The sequence below is a fragment of the Scyliorhinus torazame genome, chromosome 15 (genome assembly GCF_047496885.1).
Source record: "Scyliorhinus torazame isolate Kashiwa2021f chromosome 15, sScyTor2.1, whole genome shotgun sequence".
In the NCBI taxonomy this organism is placed as follows: Eukaryota; Metazoa; Chordata; class Chondrichthyes; order Carcharhiniformes; family Scyliorhinidae; genus Scyliorhinus; species Scyliorhinus torazame.
The window spans coordinates 113,481,356-113,494,284 of NC_092721.1; the positions used below are offsets into that span (position 1 = coordinate 113,481,356).

General features: G+C 46.0%; 1 protein-coding gene across 11 annotated transcripts in view; it reads left to right on the top strand.

Annotated features, from left to right (window-relative positions):
- tenm4 (teneurin transmembrane protein 4) overlaps nucleotides 1–12,929 on the top strand; it is a 3,407,721-nt gene that overhangs the window by 3,367,301 nt on the left and 27,491 nt on the right. The window lies entirely within an intron of this gene.

Sequence of the window (12,929 nt, forward strand, 5' to 3'; positions counted from 1 at the left end):
AATTTTGATAAATTATCACTAGTGCGTTTACAATTTCCCTAGCCATCTCTTTTAACACTCTAGGATGCATCCCATCAGGGACAGCAGACTTGTCTACCTTTAGCCCCATTAGCTTGCCCAATACTGCCTCCTTAGTGATTACAATCATCTCAAGGTCCTCACTTATCATATCTTTATTTCCATCAGTCACTGGCATGTTATTTGTGTCTTCCACTGTGAAGACTGACCCAAAAAACCTGTTCAGCTCCTCAGCCATTTCCCCGTCTCCTATTATTAAATCTCCCTTCTCATCTTCCAAAGGACCAATATTTACCTTAGCCACTCTTTTTTGTCTTATATATTTGTAGAAGCTTTCACTATCTGCTTTTATGTTCTGAGCAAGTTTACTTTCATAGTCTACCTTACTCTTCTTTATAGCTTTTTTAGTAGATTTCTGTTGTCCCCTAAAGACTTCCCAGTCCTCTAGTCTCCCACTAATTTTTGCCACTTTGTATGTTTTTTCCTTCAATTTTCTCCCCCTCACCTCCTGAGATATCCACAGTCGATTTTTCCCCTTTCTACCGTCTTTCTTTTTTGTCGGTATGAACTTTTCCTGAACACTGTGAAAGATCGCTCAGAAGGTTCTCCACTGTTCCTCAACTGCTTCACCATGAAGTCTTTGCTCCCAGTCTACCTTAGCTAGTTCTTCTCTCATCCCATTGTAATCGCCTTTGTTTAAGCACAAAACACTAGTGTTTGATTTTATCTTGTCATCCTCCAACTGTATTTTAAATTCCACCATATTGTGGTCGCTCCTTCCAAGAGGATCCCGAACTATGAGATCATTAATCAATCCTGCCTCATTACACAGTACCAGATCTAGGACCGCTTGTTCCCTTGTAGGTTCCATTACATACTGTTCCAGGAAATTATCCCGGACACATTCTATAAACTCCTCCTCAAGGCTGCCTTTACCAACCTGGTTAAACCAATCGACATGCAGATTAAAATCTCCCATGATAACCGCTGTACCATTTCTACATGCATCCGTTATTTCTTTGCTTATTGCCTGCCCTACCACCCTGTTACTATTTGGTGGCCTATAGACTACTCCTATCAGTGACCTTTTCGCCTTACTATTCCTGATTTCCACCCAAATTGATTCAACCTTGTCCTCCATAGCACCAATATCATCCCTTACTATTGCCCGGATGCCATCCTTAAACAACAAAGCTACACCACCGCCCTTACCGTCCATTCTATCCTGTCGTATAGTCTGATACCCTTGGAATTTAACTCCCAGTCGTGACCATCTTTTAACCATGTTTCAGTAATGGCCACTAAATCATAGTCATTCACGATGATTTGCGCCATCAACTCATTCACCTTATTCCGTATACTACGAGCATTCAGGTAAAGTACACTTATGCTGTTTTTTATGTCTTTGTTATGAATCCTAAAACCTTGATCAGTAACTTTTCGCAAATAATTTTTCCTCTTACCCTTTCTCCTAATTTTCCTTGTCTTTGAACCCATATCTCTACATAATAACCTGTCACGTAACCTGCTGCCTTGCTCTCCATTAACCATTATACTGTCCATAGCTTTACCCTTCCCTTCCCCCCACATTGCTAGTTTAAAGTCCTTGTGACCAACCTATTTATCCTATTCGCTAGAACACTGGTCCCAGAATGGTTCAGGTGAAGACCGTCCCAACGGTACAGGTCCCTCCTGCCCCAGTACTGATGCCAATGCCCCATGAAATGGAATCCCTCTTTCCCGCACCACTCCTTTAGCCACGTGTTAACTTCCCTAATTTTCTCAACCCTATGCCAATTGGCACGTGGCTCGGGTAGTAATCCAGAGATTATAACCCTGGAGGACCTGTTCTTTAATTTAGTCCCTAGTGTTTGATAATCCCCAAACAGGTCCTCTTTCCTAGTCATACCTATGTTGTTAGTCCCAACGTGGACCACAACAACTGGAACCTCCCCCTCCCTCTCCAAAATCCTTTCAAGCCGATCAGAGATGTCCCTCACCCTGGCACCGGGCAGGCAACATACCATGCAGGACTCACGATCTGGCTTACAAAGGATGCCATCAATCCCCCTAATTATAGAATCCCCTACAACTACCACTTGTCTTTTTGCTCCCCCCTCTTGAATGGCTTCCTGTACCACGGTGCAGTGGTCAGTCAACGCATCCTCCCTACAGCCCTCTTCCTCATCCACACAGGGAGCAAGTACCTCATACCTGTTGGACAAGGTCAAGGGCTGAGGCTCCTAAACTCAGGATCCCCCTACCTGCCTCCCTTGCAGTCACACCACTCTGTCCCTGACCACTGACCGAATTAACAGTACTTATTCTACCGGGTGTGACTGCCTCCTGAAACAAAGCGTCCAGGTAATTTTCCCCCTCCCTGATGTGCCGCAGTGTGTGCAGCTCGGTCTCCAGCTCATCAATTCTGAGCCGAAGTTCCTCGAGCAGCCAACACTTGCTGCAGATGTGGTCACTGACGGTCTCAATGGGATCCACCAGTTCCATCATCATACAGCAACAGCACATCACCTGTCCAGCCATATTCAACGAGTTAATTAATTTAAATAATTTTTAAAAACATTTTTTTTTATAGAACCTCAAGGATAAACCCGAACACCAACAAAAACACAGCCCTCTCTCGCCACTCACCCGAACTCAGTCACTCACCTAAACTCAGATGCACTCTGTTCCAGCCAGCACTCAGTCACTCACCTAAACTCAGATGCACTCTGTTCCAATCAGCACTCAGTCACTCACCTAAACTCAGATGCACTCTGTTCCAATCAGCACTCAGTCACTCACCTAAACTCAGATGCACTCTGTTCCAATCAGCACTGTCACTCACCTAAACTCAGATGCACTCTGTTCCAATCAGCACTCTGTGACTAAAGGCACTCCTGCCACACCTTTGTACCCTGCCTGATTTCCAATGAGCCAATAGGCCTGCTCCAGGAAGTGAAGTCTCCAACTGCCACTCGACCTGCAAACAAGCTCTTTTAAATATGCACTCACCTCTCCCAGCAACCCTGCAGCCTGTGGCCTGCTCCAGGAACTGAAGTCTCTTTTAAATATGCACTCACCTCTCCCAGCAACCCTGCAGCCTGTGGCCTGCTCCAGGAACTGAAGTCTCTTTTAAATATGCACTCACCTCTCCCAGCAACCCTGCAACCTGTGGCCTGCTCCAGGAACTGCAGTCTCTTTTAAATATGCACTCACCTCTCCCAGCAACCCTGCAGCCTGGGGCCTGCTCCAGGAACTGAAGTCTCTTTTCAATATGCACTCACCTCTCCCAGCAACCCTGCAGCCTGTGGCCTGCTCCAGGAACTGAAGTCTCTTTTAAATATGCACTCACCTCTCCCAGCAACCCTGCAGCCTGTGGCCTGCTCCAGGAACTGAAATCTCTTTTCAATATGCAGTCACCTCTCCCAGCAACCCTGCAGCCTGTGGCCTGCTCCAGGAACTGAAGTCTCTTTTCAATATGCACTCACCTCTCCCAGCAACCCTGCAGCCTGTGGCCTGCTCCAGGAACTGAAGTCTCTTTTAAATATGCACTCACCTCTCCCAGCAACCCTGCAGCCTGTGGCCTGCTCCAGGAACTGAAATCTCTTTTCAATATGCAGTCACCTCTCCCAGCAACCCTGCAGCCTGTGGCCTGCTCCAGGAACTGAAGTCTCTTTTAAATATGCACTCACCTCTCCCAGCAACCCTGCAGCCTGTGGCCTGCTCCAGGAACTGATGTTGTAGCGAGTTATGTCAGAGTTTTTCCTGAGGAGACAAAGAGAGGGCATCGTTAGCCACACGCGTGGTTCACAGAGGTGGGATAGGGGGTATGAAAGGAGGGTTGGGGGGGTTGATGGTGGGGAGGGGGTGGAGGGAGGGTTGCAGGTCGCATGGAGAGTAGGGGGGGTGGATGCTCCCGTGGGGCGGACAGGTCTTGGAGGGGCAGGGGTGGGGGTGGGGGGTGAATTGGTGTCTACCTTCTTCCTGCACTGGAGGCCAGTCGCCGGCGCACACAGCTGCCACCACCTCAGCCCAGACAGCATCGGCTGCCCTATAGCTAACCCTCCAGGACCTCCTGAGGAACAGGACATCCCTCCTGACTCCTTGGCGTCTAAGACGTCCCTAGGTCATCGTCCCCGAATCTCGGTGCTAGTCTTCTTGGCGCCATTGTTGTGAGCTGGCTGGGGATGGCTGAGCAAGTGATGCTCAAACGTTTTAGCATGAAACTCGCGGCAATTCCTGATCGCTGCAACACTTTGAAATCTTTCCGGAGAATCGTACCCAATGGATTGGCTAAACAATTGTTTATCTGACGGTGGTGATATCAGGCCAATCACAAGACCTTCGGACTGAAGATGGTGACAGATGCTTCAGCTGTGTCTTTTGCACCCATGTACTGGGCTCTGAATCATAGAATCATCAAATTTACAGTGCAGAAGGAGGCCATTCGGCCCAGCTTGTCTGCACCAGCTCTTCGAAAGAGCATCCTCCTTAAGCCCACCCCATCTCCGTAACTCAGTAACCCCACCTAACCTTTTGGACACTAAGGGGCAATTTAGCATGGCCAATCCACCTAACCTGCACATCTTTGGACTGTGGGAGGAAACCAGAGCACCCGGAGGAAACCCACACAGACACGGGGGAAAAGTGCAAACTCCACACAGACAGTCACTCGAGGCCGGAATTGAACCTGGGACCCTGGAGCTGTGAGGCAACAGTGCTAACCACTCTGCCACCATGCCGCCCCTGCTATGAGTAAGGATGGGGAAATTCGAGAAGCCTCCTCCAACTATTTGTTCACCCTTTTCACAGCATCCAATATCATCATTTGCATACTCCACTTTGCTACATCCGCACAACAAGCCGAAATTACAAACATCTGCATTCTCCTTCTCAGAACAGTCTCTGACTATTATTTGCACCTCTTCACAAACCTCTGAAAAAATGTACCATCAAGCTGGGATATCTGTCATCTATCTGCGATTTTTGAATCTTTCAATGTGCTCCTAACTCTTCTCTTTCCTGCCAGTCCTTCAATGGCTATAACTCTCCCAGATGTCACCTCAGAGGATATTAAAGAAATCGTTCCGAGGAGACACCACGGTATATCCTCTACCACTCCCAATCTGCACAAGGTGAAACATCAGACACTATTAAGTAGCAGCACATACTAGTCACAGGGAAATCTCAGGAGACAGCTTGCCAAAGGGTGAGGGCCTGTCACATCTCAGCTGAAGAGGAGAGAAATATGAATAGAATGAGAATAGAACTACTGGCCTCACGTATCAGAGGTTGGAAGGCCGGCCAAAGACTTTCAGCACCATGGCTGAAAGTGTAGAGATTGCTCCCAGCCAAACCTATGTTGGAGAGGCAGCTTCCTCATCGGTTGCTTCTTTCATTGTTTCGGTCGTGCTGCTGCTATTTCTGCCTTCAATAGCAGTACAGCTTTAATGTGACCATATTAAAAAGCTGCTTATGCCAGACAGCATGCTCCTTTGCTTCCGGTGTTGTGTGTCATGAGAGCTGCAAATTTATACGAAGGAGCTGATTTTCCAATAAACTGGAAAGTAAGCTCAGTGCAATGCAGAGGCACAGAGTTCCTGAAGGGTGGCGCTTCTGCTGTCACAGTGCTGGAGCCATGTTGTTGCATTATTTCATTTTTAAATGTCTTAACCCTTCAATATCTGGTTGCACCATTTAATTATTCAAATGAAACAAGTCACAGATTTAAATCACAAGTGTCTATAACTGAAACTCAACTGCTTTCACTGAGAGGAAGGTTTACTCACACTGTTGTTATAAGCATGTAAGAGATCGGAGCAGAATACAGCATTGGGCCCTTCATGCCTGTTGTGCCATTCAGTACAATCATTGCTGATCTTTAACCTCATGAACATGAGCGAGGAAAGATATCCTCCCCGCACCCTACTGCAAATAAACAATTTACCAGTTGATCATGGAGCATCAGTGATATTTACATTTGCTTCACCCAATCAAACAGTCATGGATCCCTAACTTTAACGTGTCTGTGTTACTATCCTGCTGAGGAAGAATGATTTAGTAGAAGGTAGGAAGTGCCTGGTGGAGCAATAAGGAAGAAAATGCAAAACATGAAATATTCTAAGTGCGAAACAAGTCCAGGCTCAAGAAAGAGAACAGCAGAGCAAAGCGGTGAGATTGGTTTCAGTGGAGGAAAGGCTCAGGAATGTACCAGAACAGAACAGAGATGGAGGAAAAGCAGATTTTCAGGAATATATTACAGTGGAAAATGTGTTGGATATTCAATTGTGTTGACTGATAGTGAAATCTGCACAGAGCTACTATCCAAGGCTGAAAGCCATGAAGACATTGTCGGAATGGACACTTGTTGCTTACAAGGCGCATTCGAATCGAAGCAGATGAATTTGATGAAGAGTCATCCAGACTTGAAACATTAGCTCTCTTCTCTCTCCACAGGAGCTGTCAGACCAGCTGAGATTTTCCAGCATTTTCTGTTTTTGTGCATTATAATGGTGTGGTAGTTAATTGTTTTATATTGGTCCTGGTGTTAATGCGGTTTGAAGCTCAATAGGTTGATGACTTAATTGAATTTTAATCATCAAGCTGTCTCTGTCTTATACAGATGGAAACAAATATGAAAATACAAACAAAAATGGAATTGCATTGTAAAAGCGAATTAATTCAATATTCCATAGATTTGTGGAGATTAGGCTTACTTTGAATAATGAAAGCATAGATACTTTTCAAGAATGTTATCATACTCTATTACAGTAATATACATTAATGTCAAAAGCAATTCAAATTTTAGTTGCTTTTATGACATGATAAGGTTTTTGTGTGAGGTGTCCTGAAGCAAGAATTAATTCTACAAATTAAAACAAGTTTTTAAACATCTGCTTCGGCACTATTTGACAAGATCCCACATGGGAGGCTGATGAAGAAGGTAAGAACCCTTGGGATTCAGGGCAATTTGGCAAACTGCATCCAAAACTGGCTTATTGGTAGCAGGCAGAGGGTGATGGTTGAAGGTTGTTTTTATGACTGGAATCCTGTGTCCAGTGGTATTCCACAGAGATCGGTGCTGGGTCCCTTGCTGTTTGTAGGATACATTATTGATCTGTATGTGAATGTAGGAGGTATTAAGTAAGTCGACAGATGTCACAAAAATTGGTGGTGTGGTAAATAGTGAGGAGCAAGGCCTTAGATTACAGAACGATATAGACGGGCTGGTTAGATGGGCAGAAGAGCAGTAAATGGAATTTAACCCTGAAAAGTCTGAGGTAATCCATTTTGGGAGGATTAACAAGGCAAGGGAATATGCAATGAATGGTTGGACCCAAGGAAGTACAAGGATCAAAGCCACCTTGATGTGCATGTCCACAGATCTCTGGAAACGGCAGGACAGGAAGATAAGGTGGTTAAGAAGGCTTATGGGATTCTTGCCTTTATTAACTGAGTAAGAAGTCTTACAACACCAGGTTAAAGTCCAACAGGTTTGTTTCAAATCACTAGCTTTCAGAGCGCTGCTCCTTCCTCAGGTGAATGAAGAGGTACGTTCCAGAAACATATATATAGACAAAGTCAAAGATGCAAGACAATGCTTCGAATGCGAGCATTTGCAGATAATTAAGTCTTTAGAGATCGAGAGGCAGGGGCAACCCCAGGTGAAAGAGGTGTGAATTGTCTCAAGACAGGACAGTTGGTCGGATTTCGCAAGCCCAGACCAGATGGTCGGGGATGAATGTAATGCGACATGAATCCAAGGTCCCGGTTGAGGCCCTACCCAAGTGTGCAGAACGTGGCTATAAGTTTCTGCTCGACGATTTTGCGTTGTCACACGTCCTGTAGGCCGCCTTGGAGAACGCTTACCCGGAAATCAGAGGTTAAATGCCCTTGACTGCTGAAGTGTTCCCCGACTGAAAGGGAACATTCCTGCCTGGCGATTGTCGCGCAAAGGCCATTCATCCGTTGTCGCAGCGTCTGCATGGTCTCACCAATGTACCATGCTTCGGGACATCTTTTCCTGCAGCGTATGAGGTCGACAACGTTGGCCGAGTCGCACGAGTATGTACCACGTGCCTGGTGGGTGGTGTTCTCACGTGTAATGGCAGTACCCATGTCGATGATCTGGCATGCCTTGCAGAGATTGCCATGGCAGGGTTATGTGGTGTCGTGATCGCTGTTCTGAAGGCTGGGTAGTTTGCTGCAAACAATGGTTTGTTTGAGGTTGCGCGGTTGTTTGAAGGCAAGTAGTAGGGGTGTGGGGATGATCTTGGTAAGATGTTCATCTTCATCAATGACGTGTTGAAGGCTGCGAAGAAGATGTCGTAGTTTCTCCACTCCGGGGAAGTACTGGACGACAAAGGGTCCTCTGTCGGTTGTGTCCTGTGTTTGTCTTCTGAGGAGGTTGGTGCGGTTTTTTGCTGTGGCGCGTTGGAACTGTCGATCGATAAGTCGAGCGCCATATCCCATTCATACGGGGGCATCTTTCAGCATCTGTAGATGTCTGTTATGTTCCTCCTCGTCTGAGCAGATCCTGTGTATAGGGAGGGCTTGTCCATAGGGGATGGCTTCTTTAATGTATTTAGGGTGGAAGCTGGAGAAGTGGGGCATCGTGAGGTTATCCGTGGGCTTGCGGCAAAGCGAAGTGCTGAGGTGACCGTTCTTGATAGATATAAGTGTGTCCAAGAATGCAACCGATTTTGGAGAGTAGTCCATGGTGAGTCTGATGGTTGGATGGAACTTATTAATGTCATCGTGTAGTCGTTTCAGTGATTCTTCGCCGTGGGTCCAAAGGAAAAAAATGTCATCGATGTATCTGGTGTATAACGTCAGTTGAAGGTCCTGTGCCGTGCGGAGGTCTTGTTCAAACTTGTGCATGAAGATGTTGGCGTATTGAGGTGCGAATTTGGTCCCCATGCCTGTAACGTGCGTCTGGATGAAGAACTTGTTGTCAAAGGTGAAGACGTTGTGATCCAGAATGAAGCCGATGTGTTGCAGAATTGCATTTGGAGATTGGCAGTTGTCGGTGTTGAGTACTGAGGCTGTTGCAGCAATGCCATCATCATAGGGGATGCTGGTGTAGAGTGCCGAGACGTCCATTGTGACGAGGAATGTACCTGGTTCAACTGGTCCATGGGTGCTGAGTTTCTGTAGGAAGTCCGTTGTGTCGTGACAGAAGCTGGGCAAAGAATGTTGAACATCAATACAAGATTTGTTGAAGATTGTTATTATATAATACAACAAACTGCAGAAGCCAACCTAATCGTTCCTAAAACAGGGGTATCTAAATGTGACTTTCTTTCTCGTAATCGAGTGCTTCTTGTAACCTGAAGACCTGTATCATGGGAATGTTTGACTTCACCAATGCTACAAAAAGCTCACAGAACTAATACATCCCTCTTCACTTGGCAACTTGTATCCTTGGAGGAAGCCACAAATGGCTGAACCATCTAGTGTTTTTTCCTATGTGCCACTGTTGTGGTTCACTGGGAGGGAAGGCTAGATGCCTGTTTTGTTATCCTGAAAATGTCAGCCTCAGCAATGTCTATTCCAACCATCAGATACTTCTGCCCGCTGATCAGCAGGAAAGGTGAATAAATGACATCTATCTGATTTTGAACGGTCTTGACAAAAGTAGCCTGAACAGGTGGTCAACATCTCGTTGGGGAGCAGTTTGGGAACAGTGACCATAATTCAGTAAGCTTTAGGGTGCTGATGGATGAAGATAAGTGTTGTCCTCAGCTGAAGGTGCTAAATTGGGGGAAGGCTAATTATAACAATATTTGGCAGGAGCTGAAGAATGTAGATTGAGGGCAGATGTTTGAGGGGAAATCAACATCTGGCATGTGGGAGGCTTTCAAGTGTAAGTTGATAGGAATTGAGGACCGGCATGTTCCTGTAAGGATGAAGGATAAGTATGGCAAGTTTCGGGAATCTTGGCTAACGAGACATATTATGAGCCTAGTCAAAACGAAAAAGGAAGCATTTGTCAAGGCTAGGAGGCTGGGAACACACAAAGCAAATGTGGAATACGAGGAGAGTAGAAAGAAACTTAGGCAAGGAGTCAGGAATGGGTAAAAGAGGACATAGAATCATTGAATTTACAGTGCAGAAGGAGGCCATTCGACACATCGATTTTGCACCTGCCCGACCAAGCCCACATCTCCACCCTATCCCAGTAACCCCACCAACCTTTTTGGACACTAAGGGCAATTTAGCATGGCCAATCCACTTAACCTGCACATCTTTGGACTGTGGGAGGAAACCGGAGGAAACCCACACAGACACGGGGAGACGTGCAGATTCCGCACAGACACTGACCAAGCCGGAAATCGAATCTGGGACCCTGTAGCTGTGAAGCAACTTTGCTAACCACTTTGCTACCATGCTGCCCTTAAGGTCACAAAAAGTAATTGACCAGCAGGATTAAGGAAAATCCCAAGGCATTTTATACATATATAAAGAGCAAGGGGGCAGCCAGGGAGAGGGTTGGCCCGTCAAGGACAGGGGAGGGAATCTATGCGTGGAGCCAGAAGAAATGGACGCGATATTAAATAAGTTCTTTGCGTCAGTATTCACCATAGAGAAGGACCTGGTGGATGATAAGTCTGGGGAAGGGTGTGTAGATAGTTTGGATCAAAAAGGAGGAGGTATTGGGGGTCTTGAAAAACATGAAGGTCGACAAGTCCCCAGGGCCTGATGGGATATACTCGAGAATACTGAGAGAGGCAAGGGAGGAAATTGCTGGTGTCTTGAGAGAAATCTTTGTATCCTCACTGTCTACAGGGGAGGTCCCAGAGGATTGGAGAATAGCCAATGCTTGCCTTCATCAACCGGGGCATTTAGTTTAAAAATTGACAAGTCATGTTGCAGCTTTATCGAACCTTAGTTAGGCCGCACTTGAAATATAGTGTTCAATTCTGGTCATCACATTACCAGAAGGATGTGGAGGCTTTGGAGAGAGTACAGAAAAGATTTACCAGGCTGTTGCCTGTATGGAGGGTATTAGCTATGAGGAGAGGTTGGAGAAACGTAGTTTGTTCTCACTGGAATGATGGAGGTTGAGGGGTGAGCTGATAGAAGCCTACAAGATTAGGAAGGCATGGACAGAGTGGATAGGACAGTACGTTAGCACAGTAGTTATCACTGCTGCCTTACAGCTCCAGGGTTCCATGTTCAATTCCGCCTCGGGTGACTGTCTGTGTGGAGTTTGTACTTTCTCCTCATGTCTGTGTGGGTTTCCCCCGCGTGCTCCGGTTTCCTCCCATACTCCAAAGATGCGCAGGTTAGGTGGATTGGCTATGCTAAATTGCCCTTCATGTCCAAAAGGTTAGGTAGGGTTACTGGGTTATGGGGATAGGGTGGAAGCCATGGCTTAATTAAGATGCTCTTTCCAAGGGCTGGTGCAGACTCGATGACTGAATAGCCTCCTTCTGCACTGTAAATTCTGTAAATGATACTCAGAAGCTTTTTCCCAGGATGGAAGAGTCAATAACTAGGGGGCATAGGTTTAAGGTGCGAAGGGCAAGGTTCAAAGGAGATGTACGAGGCAGGTTTTTTTACACAGAGGGTGGTGGGAGCCTGGAACTCGCTGCCAGGGGAGGTAGTTGAAGCAGATATGATAGTGACTTCCAAAGGATGTCTTGACAAATACATGAATAGGATGGGAATAGAGGGATACGGTCCCCGGAAGGTTGGGAGGGTTTTAATTCAGATGGGCCGCATGGTCGTTGCAGGCTTGGAGGGCTAAAGAGCCTGTACCTCTGCTGTAATTTTCTTTGTTTTTTGTTCTATGACCTCCAGGTCTGGAAGCTGGTCCTCTCTCCATCTACCATTAGAGCTGCAGTCTATACATCCATGCAGTAGGAGGCAATAATTAACCCCTGGCTGCTCCTTAGGTCGGGCTCTGTCACAGATTCCAGCAAAGTTGACACAAATTAGAATGATGCTATTCAATGAAGATGAAGCTTCCCTGCTGTTGTCACAAATAAGACTCACGTTCACCAAATCACACTTGTCAGTTGTCTTGACCCTTTGGCGACTGCTCTTAGAACCTTTACACAGCTGTGATGATCTCAAAGTATCCTTTTCAGTTGCATATCTATAAGTTCTGTGTCCCAGAATTCTCAAGTCATGGGCAGCTTTCCCTTTGACTTCTGGAAAAGTTACTGGTTTATAGGAAGGTTGTAATAGTTCATTGGTAGGATTCTTAGCACATCCATTCTCATTATCATGTACCTTAATTACAAGCCCACTGACAAATGTGAGTACTTCACAAATTTACATTTAATCCCAAGTACAGATGTAACTTTCTTTAAATAGGTGTGCACAAAGTTCCACAATTGTAGGAGGTGTTATCTTTCAAATTAGATGTTGAACTCAGTCTTTTTAGCCTACCCATATAAATAAGAAAGATCTTAAGGTACATGCCGGAAAAAAAGCAGAGTTCTGTGATCCTGTCAACATTCTTCTTTCAATCAATGTCAGCAAAATAGAATAACTAGCCATTCTTAAATTCCATAGATTCCCTACAGTACAGAAGGAGGCCATTCGGCCTATCGCGTCTGCACCAACCGTCCGAAAGAGCACCCAGACCCACACCCCCGCCCTATCCCAGTAACCCTGTGCATTGATCATTCCCTAACTACCGAACCTGCACATCTTTGGACTGTGGGAGGAAACTGGAGCACCCAGAGGAAACCCACACAGACACGGGGAGAACATGCAAACTCTACACAGTCACCCAAGGCCGGAATCGAACCCAGGTCCCTGGTGTTGTGAGGCAGCAGTGCTAATCACTGTGTCACTGTGTTAATAATAACAATGCATCTTATTGTTGTATGCAAATTTTCTGCCATGTTCACACGCCCAATATAATTCATTAGGGAATGAAACACTCTGGGACACCC